This window comes from Hirundo rustica, chromosome 1, assembly GCF_015227805.2.
Source record: "Hirundo rustica isolate bHirRus1 chromosome 1, bHirRus1.pri.v3, whole genome shotgun sequence".
In the NCBI taxonomy this organism is placed as follows: domain Eukaryota; kingdom Metazoa; phylum Chordata; class Aves; order Passeriformes; family Hirundinidae; genus Hirundo; species Hirundo rustica.
Genome location: NC_053450.1, coordinates 101210136 through 101224703, shown reverse-complemented (window position 1 = coordinate 101224703; position 14568 = coordinate 101210136).

The following is a 14568-nucleotide window of genomic DNA, read 5'->3' as shown; positions in this document are numbered from 1 at the left end:
GAATTGGGGAAATGATTTGTGGGTTTCTTTTGAGCAAAGGTATTTGTGATTTACTAAGTGAATATTAAGCTAGAAGCTGTAATTTAGTGATCGTATAAGATGTTTGAACAGAGAGAGATGAGAAGAAGCCCTCTGCATCAGTGAAGAATTGAGAAAATATCCCTGTTCCTTAAGATGAAAAATCCTTTGCCTTTGAGTCGTGCATCTTTAAAATGTGACACCTCAATATGTGTGAGTCCACAGCCTATATGTAGTCATGGAAAAAGCTATGTGATATAGGAGATCCATAACTGCGAAGTTTTCGGGCAGGCTGCTTTTGTGAGAAGTGTAAGCCACAAGCAGACTGTTTCTCTTGTAGAAAGTTACCAGAACAAATAAGGAAAACTCTCTCTCAAAAGACTGAATAAAAGACTATTTTATAAGTAGTACTGACCTGGAGTTCTAAGATTTGCCTCTTTGCATTGTTTGTAAGAGAAGGGAGGAGTACTTTGAAAGTTTCATTTGATTCTTGTTTTCTTTTAGTGTGTGTTAATAAACCTGTTTTTATACCCCTTAAGTTTGAGCCTGCTTTTCTTTTCTCCTAATCATATCTCACAGTAAAGAATAAATAATTCTAGTAAACACTAAAACCGCCACATCCATCTACAGAAAACCTGTTTTCTAGAACAGCACTAAGAAGAGCTGTCTGAGCCTTCATCTGCTAACTCCATTCCTCATTTTCCTTGGCATGACAGATTTTATTTTATTTTGCCTGTTTTACAGGTGTTCAGGGAGTACAGAGTCGTATATGAAGTCCTTGACCTCTCTCTTATGCAGCAATGCATTCATTATTGGTTATACAAGATGCATTTATCTAAAGGCATTTGCATTGTTTAAAAAAAAAAATCGATATGTTGAAAATATTCATTCATTGGTAATTAGGATTTACTAAAGATTTTCCTTCTGAAAGCATGTTTTTGAGACCTACAACCAGGAGATAGCATTATTGTGTAGTTAGCTCTCTCATCTTCTGCATGTTGTTTCTGAGATACAATAGAGGGAAGAGTAGCAATGTGTGAACATTTCTCAATACTGTTTTGAAAAAGGGCAAATGATGAGAGAAGGTGTTGAAATTTAATTTTTGTTTTTACCAAGGCTGCTTCTGATAAAAGCTGCAAGAGACTGCAAAAAGATGCCTCTAAAATAAGACCAACATAACATTATTAGCTAAAGATTTATTTTCTCCACAGTGTGAGAAAAATCAGTCTTGCATGCCAAGGACTAGGAAGAGTTTGGTTCCTATAGTGACTCTTACAGCAACTGTTAGCATCAGAAGTGTCTTTTCATATAATGATAGATATAGTTCAAATTTCCTTCTAGAGACAATTGCTAGATGAGAGTAGTGTTTATTGTCATGCATACATCTACAATAAGATGAAACAAATCAGAAATGGAGACTGGGGAGGACCAAAGAAAGTTCTGCTGTGATCTGGATGCAAAGACTATTTTGCCTCCAATCCCTGCTGTTCGTTTGTAGCTCTTTTAAATGCTGCAGAAACCTTTCTGGGGAAAAAGAACAAAACAAAACAAACCATTAAAAAAACCCAGAACAAGACAGAAGTGGAACACAACTTTTCATATATGCTAAGGAATACACTAGCCACAGCTAAATAAAAATCTCTTAAAGAAGTCTGGCCACTTACAGGTAAGTTTATTTTAACTGACTCCAGGGACTACTTCTCACAGCACCTGTCTAGAAGACCACTGGAATTAATACTGTAGCTGGAGCCATTGTAAATGAAAGATTTTCTTTATGTAAAGAGAAATGTATGATGCAACTTTTCAGTGTGCTGCTCTTCCTAATTTTGACAAGGGAAGTGCTGGCATTCCCAAAGTTCTGATGCAGAGGACAGGCATCAAATTCAGTCTGGGATTCCTTGAAAAAAATTATGGATTGTTGTAAGAGAAGTCAGGACAAATCTAGTTCAATCAGGAACAAATCATGTACTGAGAAAGAAGAGTGGGGATAGTTGAATAAGGATCCTTGATAATCAAAAGCTGGGGTCATCTTTGGAGAGTCCATAGGTTTAAAATGTGACTTTTGATGACACGATTTAAAGCAGCAGAACCTACAACTTGACAGTCTCCAGATAGTCACTCCAGGGGCACCTTTCTGAAGTTTGGATTAACTCTTTGCTGTGTTACATGGTATTCATGATGAAAGTACCTCTCTTGTACCAGGAAGTCACATTATTCCCTGCAGATCATGGCTTTTTGGGACATGCCTGATGCATCTAGGACTAGTAGCAAGAGTTGGGCAGTGCTGCTTTAGCAAGCCATCTTCTGTATCCATGCAAGCAGATCCCTTGTTGCTCTAAATCATTATTGCTTACTTAAAAGCAGTTAGTGTCAAGGCAAGAAGAGCTGCTGCAGGAAAGGAGGCCTCCAACCTCCATAGTCTAGCTTCAAGTGACTGGGAAGAAAAATTTCCTGATACTTAGAAAATTATATGTCAGATACTAAACCAGCATAGTCAGCTCACAATAGTTTACATGCATCTATCTTCTTGCAGAAAAAAAACTGTATGACCTTCATAATGACATAAATGTATTCATTATTTTGCACATATTATCTTGCATTTCATGGCCTTTCTAAATTAAGGGCACACAGAGAATAGATAAAGCTAGTCACTTTTCTCCAAATTTTAAGCATTTCGGGATTAGGACTGCGCATCTTTTTGCTACATTCCTTCTTCTAACCCATATAAGTGGTGGGAGCAATGGCACTGTGTAAATATGCATTATCACTAGGAATAAAAGCCGAGAGCCTAGATGATGCTATATGATGTGTGCATAATGCCATTAGTAGCCAATTCATGAGCAAAGAGTAATTTAGGGAATCATATTGCTGCTATGCATGCCAAGACCCCTTCACAAGTGCCTAACCTGAGAGAGAAGCTCACCACTGGTGAGGCATTCCCCAAGGAGGAGGCAAGACTGTGCTGGAATGACTTTAAAGAAAAATGAAAAAAAGAGAGAGACTAACTGTTACAATATTAATTTTTATTGTTATGCAAACTGAAAGGTGTCCATTTCTAGATAATATCGTAAATACTATGAATTTTGTAAATATATTTGGTGGGAAAGAGAAAAGGAGGAGTATGGGAAATTGCATTTGGACAAATAAACTTTTTGACTGAGACTGACTTTTATTTCAGGAAAGATCCAAAGAATGTTCCACAGAAAGTCTTTCTGTCCTTTTTACCTGTCAGGTAAAAAGGAAGATATTTCTGGTTCTGCCTGTGTCCTTCTGACCAAGATGATGAAATGTGCCAAGCACAATGAAGTTCAGATTTTTCTAAAGCAATTTTCAATGATCTTTTGATGCTGACCACAGATAGACTAAGGAAGCCTGAATTTTGGCTAAAAGTGGTTGGTACTTATTGTGTGATGTGTGTTTTTCCTGTTTAGATGAGACAGCTCATATGTTATTTGTATACCTATCCAAAATTCATCTTCTATGCAGCTCACTGTACTTTTGTACTTTTAATTACAAATAGCATCAGGAAGAGGCCAACCAGAGCACAAGAATCCTGATCAGCATTCATTCCTAATACTGGAATCAGTGCTGTATACACAGCCTATCAAGGCACTGTTGCCATCTAAATGATGAACATAAAGCAAATTTCTTTGCACAAGCCCCTTTGCAACAGGTCCAAATTGCCAGTTACCCTCACTGAGGAAGGGAGCTGTGGATCCCTGCAGCTCTGGCTGTGCTGAAACTAATTCTTGGATCTCAAGAAATCTTGCCCTTTTTATCACTCTAATCTTTTCCTTAAGTTTGTATTTTATTGACACATCACACCAACTAAAAACTAAAAAAGGCTGGTATTAACTAAGTGATATTTAGTTATTTACTCCTCCTACCCCCACCTGCTAATCCTAAAGGATTTTGGATCTCTTCTTCTTATTGACTTGCACTGCCTCAAACCTGAAAACATCACCCAAAGGCAGCAGTAATTCCAGGAATTCTCTCTCCAGATTTTTTTTTTTTTTTTTCCCTATTTGAAGTTAATTTTTCAATTAATGCTTTTTCAGAAAAGAGGATTTGGAGGAGGGAAGGAACATAATCCCCTCTCCTAGAAGTTCAGCATGGACATCCATGTCCTGTGGATTCACTCCATACCCAGGAGTGAATTTCCTATGGAAACATCACTGGTGCTTGTTCTGTGAGCAAGCTCTACAGACCTTCAATAGTCATACTTTCCAATGTAAAGCTCATTTTAGATAGTTTCAGAGCCTGGGTTGTCAACCCAGAAATCTGCTGATTGGAGTCAGCAAGACAGACTTCCTAGCGTAATAGAGTGAGGCCACTGATGAACACCACCTACCTGTGTGTAGCTCTGTGAAGACAGATAGATTCAAATGATGAAGCTGAAATCACAGGGCGTCTTTCAGATAAAATACTTCCCTGTGATGGAACTGGTGTTCTGTGCCAGAATGTAAGTACCTGTCGCTAGAGGACACAAAGAGAAATTATACTCATGCTCCAACTTCAAAGTAAAAGAAGGCGTCTTTATTTAGATTACCTCATTTATATAGATTCTGGACAATGACCAGGGATTGGAGAATAAGGTTACCACCTCTCCATCCCACTGGCCAGGCTAGAAGTCAAGCAGTTGTCCCTCATCAGAGAGGAATGTGAAAAGCAACCACTTGTTTATGTTACAAGCGTGAGAAGACTCCACTAGGACTGTAAACATTCACAGAAAGCTAATAGAAGGAACAAGTACCAGTTCAAAATATGTTAGTGCTTTAAGAGATGAGAGGTGTTGAGCTGAAGGTATGGTAATGAAGGAAAATGTAAAAAAACCCCACCACCACCACCAAAGCAAAACAAACAAACAAACAAAAAACAACAACAACAACAAAACCCCCAAACAAACAAACAAAAACCAAAAAAACCCCAAAACCAAAACAAAAACCAAACCAAACTAAACCAAAACCAAACCAAACCAAACCAAACCAAACCAAACCAAACCAAACAAAACAAAAAACCAAACAAAAAAACCCCACCCAAAACTGTATTTGTCTTTAATAAGAAGAATTTTAATTAAAAATAAGGGTCTAAATATTAAAATATAGAACATATGTTGAATTAAATAAAATTAAATAAAATATTGAACATATGTTTTAATTTAAGATTTTGTCCTAGGTTACTATGTAAAATGTGCCCAAAGTGTGTATTCTATCACCATCTACATGAGCTGTTGAAACTAGGTGGGGCAGTGTTTCCCTTGCCCCCTCCCTCCAGACTATCATCTGTTAATGGCCCATCAATGCCCTGCTGCATGACTCATAGATAACTCCCTCCAGGAGAAATCTCTGTTTAATGGGCAATCAAGGACCATTGCAAGACTCATAGAATGATATCAGCCCATTGTGAGATGCTCTGCCCAGGGGGAGGAGCCAAGCATTCCCACCTGGATATAATCTGGGATTTGGGACAGCACAGGCAGCCTTACCCACTGGATTCCCAGAGGACAAGAGCTACCAGACCTTTCTGCGGGAACACTGCTTCAACAAGACCACTTCATCTGGACTGCTACCACTACGGTTTCAGGTTGTATTCTGACTCTGTCAGTGATCTTTTGTACCATTGCATGTGTTTTATTTTATTTAATTTTTTTTCCTCTCCTATTAAATTGATTTTTTCTGACTTGGAGTCTCTTGCTGGTTTTGCCTTCAAGCCAGTACAGATGTTTATTAAAATTTTCCTAGATTTTTACAGGATTTAGAACTACATTTATTTTATGAAAACATTTTTCTTTTGATGCATGTTTTTCACTGTGTTCCTTACTTATGTGAGACAGACAGCACTCCCGTCTCTGACTCGCATCCAAAAATCAGCAAGACCTATAGAAACTGCTCAAGTAATTTAGAGAAACTTTTGCTGCCCATTAGGTGCTGACCTAAACCACAAGTATAATACCAAGTTGTTGCATGTAAGATTTCATATTCAAGTCCTGTACACCTGAAACCTTTAATTTTCTCACATTGTTTTCCCATGTTTGCTATTCTATTAGTCCCGTCTCGCCTTGTATTTTGGCCATGCATTCTGTCTCCCCAAATCCACACTTACAGTGGGATTTCAACTCTCAGGCTGCCCTACTGTAGGAGAGTGTTGGGACAGCAATGAGAGATCTCTGGAGTCCAGGGCAGCTCTTGAAACGTGGTTTATTGCATAGATCGTGGGTACAAGAGCTTTCCTTAAGCTGCCATCCACTGCTAAAAACGTGCCTGAAAAAAGAGCTAAGTTCTGGTTACAGTATATTATATCTCCTTCTGTGTTGAATATTCTAGTTTACACTAACCAACCAGTACAAGACACAAATCTTACAGAATTTACATACAGCCTATAGGAACTACTACATTATCATACTGTGCCGCATTCTAAACCCTAAACCCTAGTTTCTAGACTCCTTTTCCCTGCCACATTGGCAGGGCCCCTCCCCCTTGGACCTTTGGCATCCCTTTGTTTGCCAGGGGTATTGCTCAATCAACAGGGATCTTGCCTTCAGCTAACTCAATCACTGTATTCTGGCTTGGCATCCTACATCTCAAAGCTCGCTTTCATTTCTATTTCGCTTATAGGATTTATACTCTTAGAATCTTTTGCTAGGCAATCATATTTGTAAGGCTTTTCTGTTTGATCTTCAACACCCTGCAGTTTCATTTCCTGCTCCAATTTTCCACTACACTGAATATTAAAGTGGTGTGCTTATACGGGGTTGTCTTTTATCTGCCATGTCTGTAGTGTGAATTGTGAGTCTCCTTATGCTGTATTTGTAGAGGTGCAAGCCGCTTCTGACTCTGCAGCAGTTGATATCTGTATTTTAATTATTGTTGCAATGGAGATGGCTGAAAGATACCTGCCAATTTTTCCATAATCAGAATTGTAAAATTGACTCCTAATTACCAGAATCCTTTAATTTTACTGCTTTACACAAATCAAGTGTGATCAGAATAGCAGAAATTATGAGAAACCATGTTGTTAATGATCCAGAAATTCTCCAGATTTCTTCTTTTTCTGACTAGCATTTTGGGTGAACTGGGATCAACAGCTGGAAAAGGTGGTGACAGAGCAGTTGTACTAATATTTACTTTCTCCCTTTCCTTTAGAAGGAATTTTGTGTTGAAAAATCACCATTCCCTCAGGAGCATTTTTCTGTGAATGACTGATATTCAGGAGGGAAACTGAAGTGAAATCTCATTTTAAAATAACAAACAATAACAAGAAAATAGGGAGAAAATGGAGTAAATCATAGCAAAGGATTATTAATTTTTAAATATCACCTATTTCAGACTAAAACATGAGCAATACACAGAGAAAAAATTGCTTTGAAACACGTCTTAATGGAGAAATTTTCTCTGAAGTTTTAATTACAATAAATGTTATATGCAACAGACAGAGAGCATGGAGAGAACAGCCTGATCATTTGCTGATAACTTTCTTCCAAAATCTAGTTGATGAAGAGCAACACACACATTGATAAACCAGCCAGTGAAATAATCATTGGCTCTTTTCCAAGGCTGTTAAATGGGGCAAAGCCAGTGCAGGTCAACTGACTGAGGAGGAAGAGACTGGCTGTCTGACTAAGTACACATCTTCATTCTCCTCATCCACTGTCATGAAAAAGCATTTTTGGGCTTGGTGACACAGGGATCTAAAAGGCACAAGAGAGTGTCCTCCCTCCTTCTCCTAGCCCAATTGCAACAAAATGCACTCTGTTCTTCCTTCCTACCTGTGTAACCCTTTGGTGGAGAAAATGCATGAGTAACCAGTTGAGACCACTTTTTTTTTTTTTTTTTTTTTTTTTTTTTTTTTTTTTTTTTTTTTTTTTTTTTGTCATTCTTGAAGTGGTGGAATCAGAAGTCAAACTCACCAGAAAGAGATATTCTGAAGATGTGAAAAATTACTTCAAAGAATTTGGGAGCCCTTTGCACACTGAGATTTTGTTTTGATTTTTCACTAGTTTAACAGCATTGGAAGACACTACTGTAATCTTTTAGACAAAATAATTTCCTTGATTGCTGTGATATGTTTTCTTTGGTTTTCTGCATTTGTTTTGGGGTTTTTTTGTTGTTGTTGTTTTGCTTGTTTTGTTTTTGTTTTGTTTTGCTTTGTTTTGTGATTACTCTTTTCTTTTTAAATAATATTTACCATGAGAATTAAGTAAGTACCTACTCTTGCTAAACATTACTACTGCTGCAGTTGGCATGTTAAATCAACTTCTAAATAGTACAGGAAAATGTGTCAGGCACACGTGGGATTGAGCAGATGTCCGAAATACAAAGTCTCCGGAAACACAGCTGGACTTAATAAATGTATGAGACATTTTATTTTGGCAGGTAGAAGACCTGATTTGTGTTTTGTACCAATCTGAAAAATCAATGAAAAGTATTACGAACACAGGACAGTTCCCTATAGAAGGATACAGGCTCAAGCTAAGAGAGTTGAGTTCCAGTGTTTTGCTTTGTCTTGCTTTGCTGTGTTTGCTGCTGGATTTCTACTCTCCATATCAGGCAACTCCGCATATGGCCAAACAACAGAAATAAACACCAGGAGTGAGTTTGGGGCTTGGTGTCTAGGAAGGATGACTGTGATATGTGACCTAATGTGAATTCGTGTTAGGTATTGTGATATGTAGTTAATTCGCGTTAAGTATGGTGATACGTAATATAAAGTTAATTCGCGTTCGGTCGGATTTAAGCTCTGAAGAACCTAGAGTGTATTTAGGGTTAAAAAAAAAAAAGCAAAAAGCTAAACTGTAAGGAGAGGACATGAGGATTGCAAGACAAGGAGGGTCCCTGCCAGGAAAAGCCTCAAAACAACCAAAAAAACTAAAAGAATAGGAAAGATGATAAACATAGACTGTGTCTCCCGTGGAGATGGACCTGCTAATGACCTAGTGATTAAGAGAAGATCGATATCTTATCTGTTCCGGCCCAATTTAACATTTCCAAAAACCTTCTCTGGACCCCGCAGTCATGACATTGTTCTACTCCGAGAACCTATTCAACCGACCGGAGACCTGAACATGAATACCTAATGAAGCTACTGAAGAGCAAGAGTGCTACAGTCACCATCCACTCTCAGCGAAAGACTGTATAAAAATCAGCGGCTTGGGGCACGCTTTGTGAACAGAGTGGATATGGAGTGATAGAGTCTGTTTCTGCATTCACCCAGTGCCGAAACCCCGGGGTTCGAAGCTGTTCCTTTTAATTGTGGCTGTTAGAGACTGAATTTAAATCTCAAAATAAAATTCTAAATTTTGATTTACGGAATTGGGTTTGTTCATTTATTACAATCTGGTGACCCCGACGTGATGGTTTGATTTTGGGACCCTTGGACCCCTGCCTCTGGCCAGGAGGTGCCCTGCTGAGTTCAGTGGCCTGGCAGAGCTGGGTGACCTTGTGGAACCGATCAAACCACACGATGAACTTAAGCCAAAAAGCCACACTTAAAAGGAGGATAGGCGAGATCAGAGCTCTCGGGGAACTCGAGGGGGTCCAAGATACAGGGCTTCCACAGCCATGGCGAAGATACAACTTGTAAAACTCTACGTTCACGAAGAATCCATGCAAGAAAAGGATCGTAAGTATTGCGTAGTTGAGTGGGGGTGACCGAGCGTGTGAGTGAGACGTGATTTTATCACGAAGCAAGTGGGACCCCAAGATCGCAGTTCCACTTCCCCGTGAGGGGTGTGGTCGGTCGCAGGGGAAGCAAAAGTTACGGGAGTAACAGACGCACCTCACACATAAAACCTGAAACTCGGGGAGTTCGGGGGTTGGTGACAGGAAGGCTGAAAGGGAATGGTACGTCCTCAGGAGTTCCGGGACTGGTAAACCTTTCAGCCTAGGACCAGGAAAGGGTCCGGGAGAAAAAAAAACCAGGGAAAAAGGGAGAGCTCATCACCAGGGGAAAACCAAGGAGGGGCCGATCACCCTTAGGGTTAGTAGCCGGTGATACCATAGAATGGGGCAAAAGAAGAGTAAAGCCCAGGAGAAATCCGAGGAGAAATACGCAAAGGAATAGCAAGGGACATTCCAGAGATTCTGGTTGAAAGTCCTTTGGGATGGATATTAGAACATAGGGAGGAATGCCCTGCACAGACAAAGAAATGCAAGGAAAAAAATGATACATTATTGTGTGGAGATTTGGGGAGGGGTTGAAGTACGGATCATGTAACATGGCCCGTCTTCGGAACATTTGAGAGATGGATTTGTAATGCTTTGGTCAGCTACGTGAAAGAAAAAAGGAATAAGGAAGAGTTCAAATATGCTAGGATTTGGGAAAGAACAGATACTAAACTTTTTCCAGTGAGACTTAATAATCCCGCTGGAACCTCGAGTAATAAATGGGAACCTTTAGATAATCTTCCCCCGTCGTACCTCATGTGACCCCCACAACCTGCACAGAACCCGGCTGCCCCTTCAGAACCCCCAGGGTCCAGGCTCCCACCTTTGCAAGGGGTCCGCGCACCGCCACTGATGGCTTCAGCACCTCCTCTGGGACTACAGCTCCCGCAAACAGTGGTTCAGCCCCTGCCCTCTGGGCTCCCTCCCCCACTGGAACTCACGCCGGTTCCCCAGCCTTTCTGGCAGGGTGCCCAGCCTCCAACGCCCCAAGCCCCGTTTCTCAGTCCTCCATCGCCTGAAATAGAATTGGCATCTTTCCTCAGCCCCGCTCCACATGCTCCTCTGAACCCCCAAGAAGCCAGGTATACCCCACCCGCCAGGAGAACCAGGAGACAGCTAAAAAGGTTAAATGAAGTGGAAAGTGAAAATGAGGGTGAAAGAAATAACCTTTTCCCTTTACAGGAAGTGCCCACAGCTCCAGGAATTATCGGATATGTAAACGTACCAATTAATACAGGCAATGTTAGGGCTTTCAAAAAGGAAATGGGTAAACTTATGGATGATCCCTTAGGGGTATCAGAAAGATTGGACAAGTTTTTAGGCACTAGCATATACTCATATGAAGACCTTACTGCAATATTATGGTCACTGTTTAACACCGAGGAAAGGGAAATGATAAGGCAAGCAGGAATAAGGGAGTGGGAACGTCAAAACCCCCAAAGCACCCCGGGGGACCAAAAATGGCCAAGCCAGGAACCCCGGTGGAACACTCAGACAGAAGATGGTAGGAGAAGTATGATTGATATAAGGAACATAATAATCCAAGGCATCAGGGAAGCAGTGCCTAGGGGACAAAACCTGAGTAAAGTATTTGGGGAATGTCAGGGGAATGATGAAACCCCCATTGAATGGTTAGAAAGACTGAGGAAAAGCCTTCAGGTATACTCCGGGACAGACCCTGATTCCCCCGTGGGGGAAGTATTATTAAAAACCCAATTTGGGGCAGAATCATGGGACGATATACAGAGGAAACTAGGAAAAATCGAGGGTTGGCAGGAAAAGAGTTTGCAGGAATTGCTGAGGGAAGCCCCGAGAGTATATATGAGGAGAGATGAGGAGAAACAGAAAATGCAGGCAAAGGTGTTGGTAGCAGCAGTAAGGGAAGCCCAAAACCAGGACCATCCTCAAGATTTAGGAAAGACAATGAAAAGGGCCCCACCGAAAAAACCAGCACCCCCTCAGAGGAGAACCCCTAACAACCAAGGGGAAGGACCCCTATTTCTATTTCTATTGTAAAAAGAAGGGTCATCTAAAAAGGGATTGCAAAAAAAGAATGAGGGATGAGAAAATGTTTCAAGAAGACTAGGGATGTCGGGGGCTTTTTATTTTAGGGTCCATAACATCTAAAGAGCCTGTGGTAAAACTTAAAATAGGACCTGAGAGGAAGGAGATGGACTTCCTTGTGAGCTCTGGGGCCGAAAAAAGTACATTTAAACAACTGCCCCCAGGGTGCAAAATAAGTAAGAATTCTATGATGGTCATAGGGCCCAAAGGGGAACCCTTTAAAGTTCCCGTAGTCAAAGATGTAGAAATTGAATCTGAAAATAAGATTTGCTTAGGAGATATGCTACTAGTTGAAGAAGCCGATTATAACCTATTGGGCCGAGACCTGATGGTTGCATTAGGCATTAAATTAATAGTGAAAGATTCCAAATTGATAGTGAGTTTATATAAATTGACCCTTGAGGATAAGAAGGAAATTAACCTGAAGGTGTGGCACACTGGAAGGGAGGCAGGGAGACTGGAAATGGAACCTATTTTGATCGAAATCGAAAGACCAGAGGACCCCATGAGGGTGAAACAATACCCTATCTCCCTGGAAGGGAGGCGAGGATTAAAGCCTATAATAGAGGATTTAATAGCTAAGGGGATCCTGGAACCATGCATGTCCCAACATAACACACCTATCCTGGCAATAAGGAAAACGGATGGGAGCTATCGATTAGTTCAGGACTTAAGAGCTGTAAATGAGAGAACAAAGACATGGTTCCCCGTGGTAGCAAACCCATACACTCTTTTGAACCGGGTTTCCCCCGAGGATATATGGTATAGCGTAATAGACCTAAAGGATGCTTTTTGGACTTGTCTATTAGCAGAAGGAAGTCGAGGCTATTTTGCTTTTGAGTGGGAAGACCCAGACACAAATAGAAAACAGCAGCTAAGATGGGCATCCCTTCCCCAGGGGTTTGTAGACTCACCTAATCTGTTTGGACAAGCCCTAGAAGAACTACTGAGCCAATTTTCCCCAAGGGAGGGGACCAAGATCCTGCAGTACGTATATGACCTGCTAATTGTGGGACAAGAGGAGGGGAATGTGAAAGCTTGCACCATATCGTTGCTAAACTTTTTAGGAGAGAAGGGACTGAAAGTCTCAAAGTCTAAACTACAGTTTGCAGAGCCTGAGGTAAAGTATTTAGGACATTGGATTACAAAAGGGAAAAAAAGATTAGACCCAGAGAGGGTGGCCGGCATAATAGAGTTACCTGCCCCGAGAAACAAAAGACAAGTGAGACAGCTGCTGGGGCTCCTTGGATATTGCCAACAATGGATAGAGGGCTATAGCGAGAAGGTGAAGTTCTTGTATGAGAAATTAACCACAGATAAGCTGAAGTGGACTGAGCAAGACAAAAGAGAGTTAAGGCATTTAAAGGAAGCTTTAATCGCAGCCCCTGTCCTAAGCCTCCCAGATGTGAAAAGGAAATTCCAGTTGTTCATAGATGTGAGCAACCACACAGCCCATGGGGTCTTAACACAAGATTGGGCAGGGGACAAAAAACCTGTGGGTTATATCTCAAAATTGCTATATCCAGTAAGCAGGGGATGGCCCACATGCCTACAGGCAATTGTGGCAGTAGCCCTGCTAGTGGAAGAAGCTAAGAAAATATCCTTTGGGGCTCTGTTAGTAGTATATACTCCCCATAGTGTAAGGACTATCTTGCAACAAAAGGCAGATAAGTGGCTTACAGACGCTAGACTTTTAAAATACGAGGCCATACTCATCCATGCACCTGAATTAGAACTAAGAACAACCACAGCCAAAAACCCAGCTGAATTCCTCTTTGGAGAAGCATCAGAAGGGCCCACCCACAACTGCTCTGAAATGATAGAACTCCAAACAAAGATTAGGGCAGATTTAGAGGAAAAGGAACTGGAGGAAGGGGAAAAATGGTTGTGGATGGATCATCCTGAGTTTTGGAAGGGAAAAGGAGGTCAGGCTATGCTGTCATAGATGGAAAAACAGGAAAAGTAGTAGAATCTGACCCCTTGAGCGCATTCTGGTCAGCACAAGCATGTGAACTATATGCAGTCCTGTAGGCTCTAAAAGGACTAAAAGGAAAAGCAGGGACCATTTACACAGATTCAAAATATGCTTTTGGAGTGGTTCACACATTTGGAAAAATTTGGGAAGAAAGAGGATTAACAAATACCCGGGGAAAAAGTCTAGTACATGAAAATTTAATAAAACAAATTTTGGAAGCTATAAGAGAACCAAAAGCTATCGCAGTAGTATATGTAAAAGGGCATCAGACGGGAATGCAGTTCAGAACAAGAGGAAACAATCTAGCAGATCAGGAGGCAAAAAGGGCAGCGCTCCTTACCCTAAATGCTCCAGAAACCCAAGAGGATGAAACCCAGGAATTTCCTCCCTGTCCTTCTGAAAAGGAGATAGAGGAATTCAAAAAGATAGGAGGGATACTAGAAGATGGGAAGTGGAAACTACCAGATGCTAGATAATTGATACCAAAAGACTATGCTTGAAAAATCTTAAAAAGGTTACATTTGCAGACCCACTGGGGAACCCAAGCTCTGGCTGAACAATTTTTGAAGTTCTTTGGGTGCAAAGGAATCTATGAACTAGCAAAACAGGAGGTCCAGGGATGTATGACTTGTCAAAGGATAAACAGATCTAGGACCAGGCAGGTATCCCCAGGGGGACGTCCTTTGGCATACCACCCATTCAGGAGGATCCAGGTGGATTTTACTGAGTTACCAAAAATTGGGAGGCATAGATACCTGTTAGTGATAGTGGATCAATTAACTCACTGGGTAGAAGCATTCCCTAGTCCTCGGGCCACCGCCCAAGTGGTTGCTAAGAAACTACTGGAGA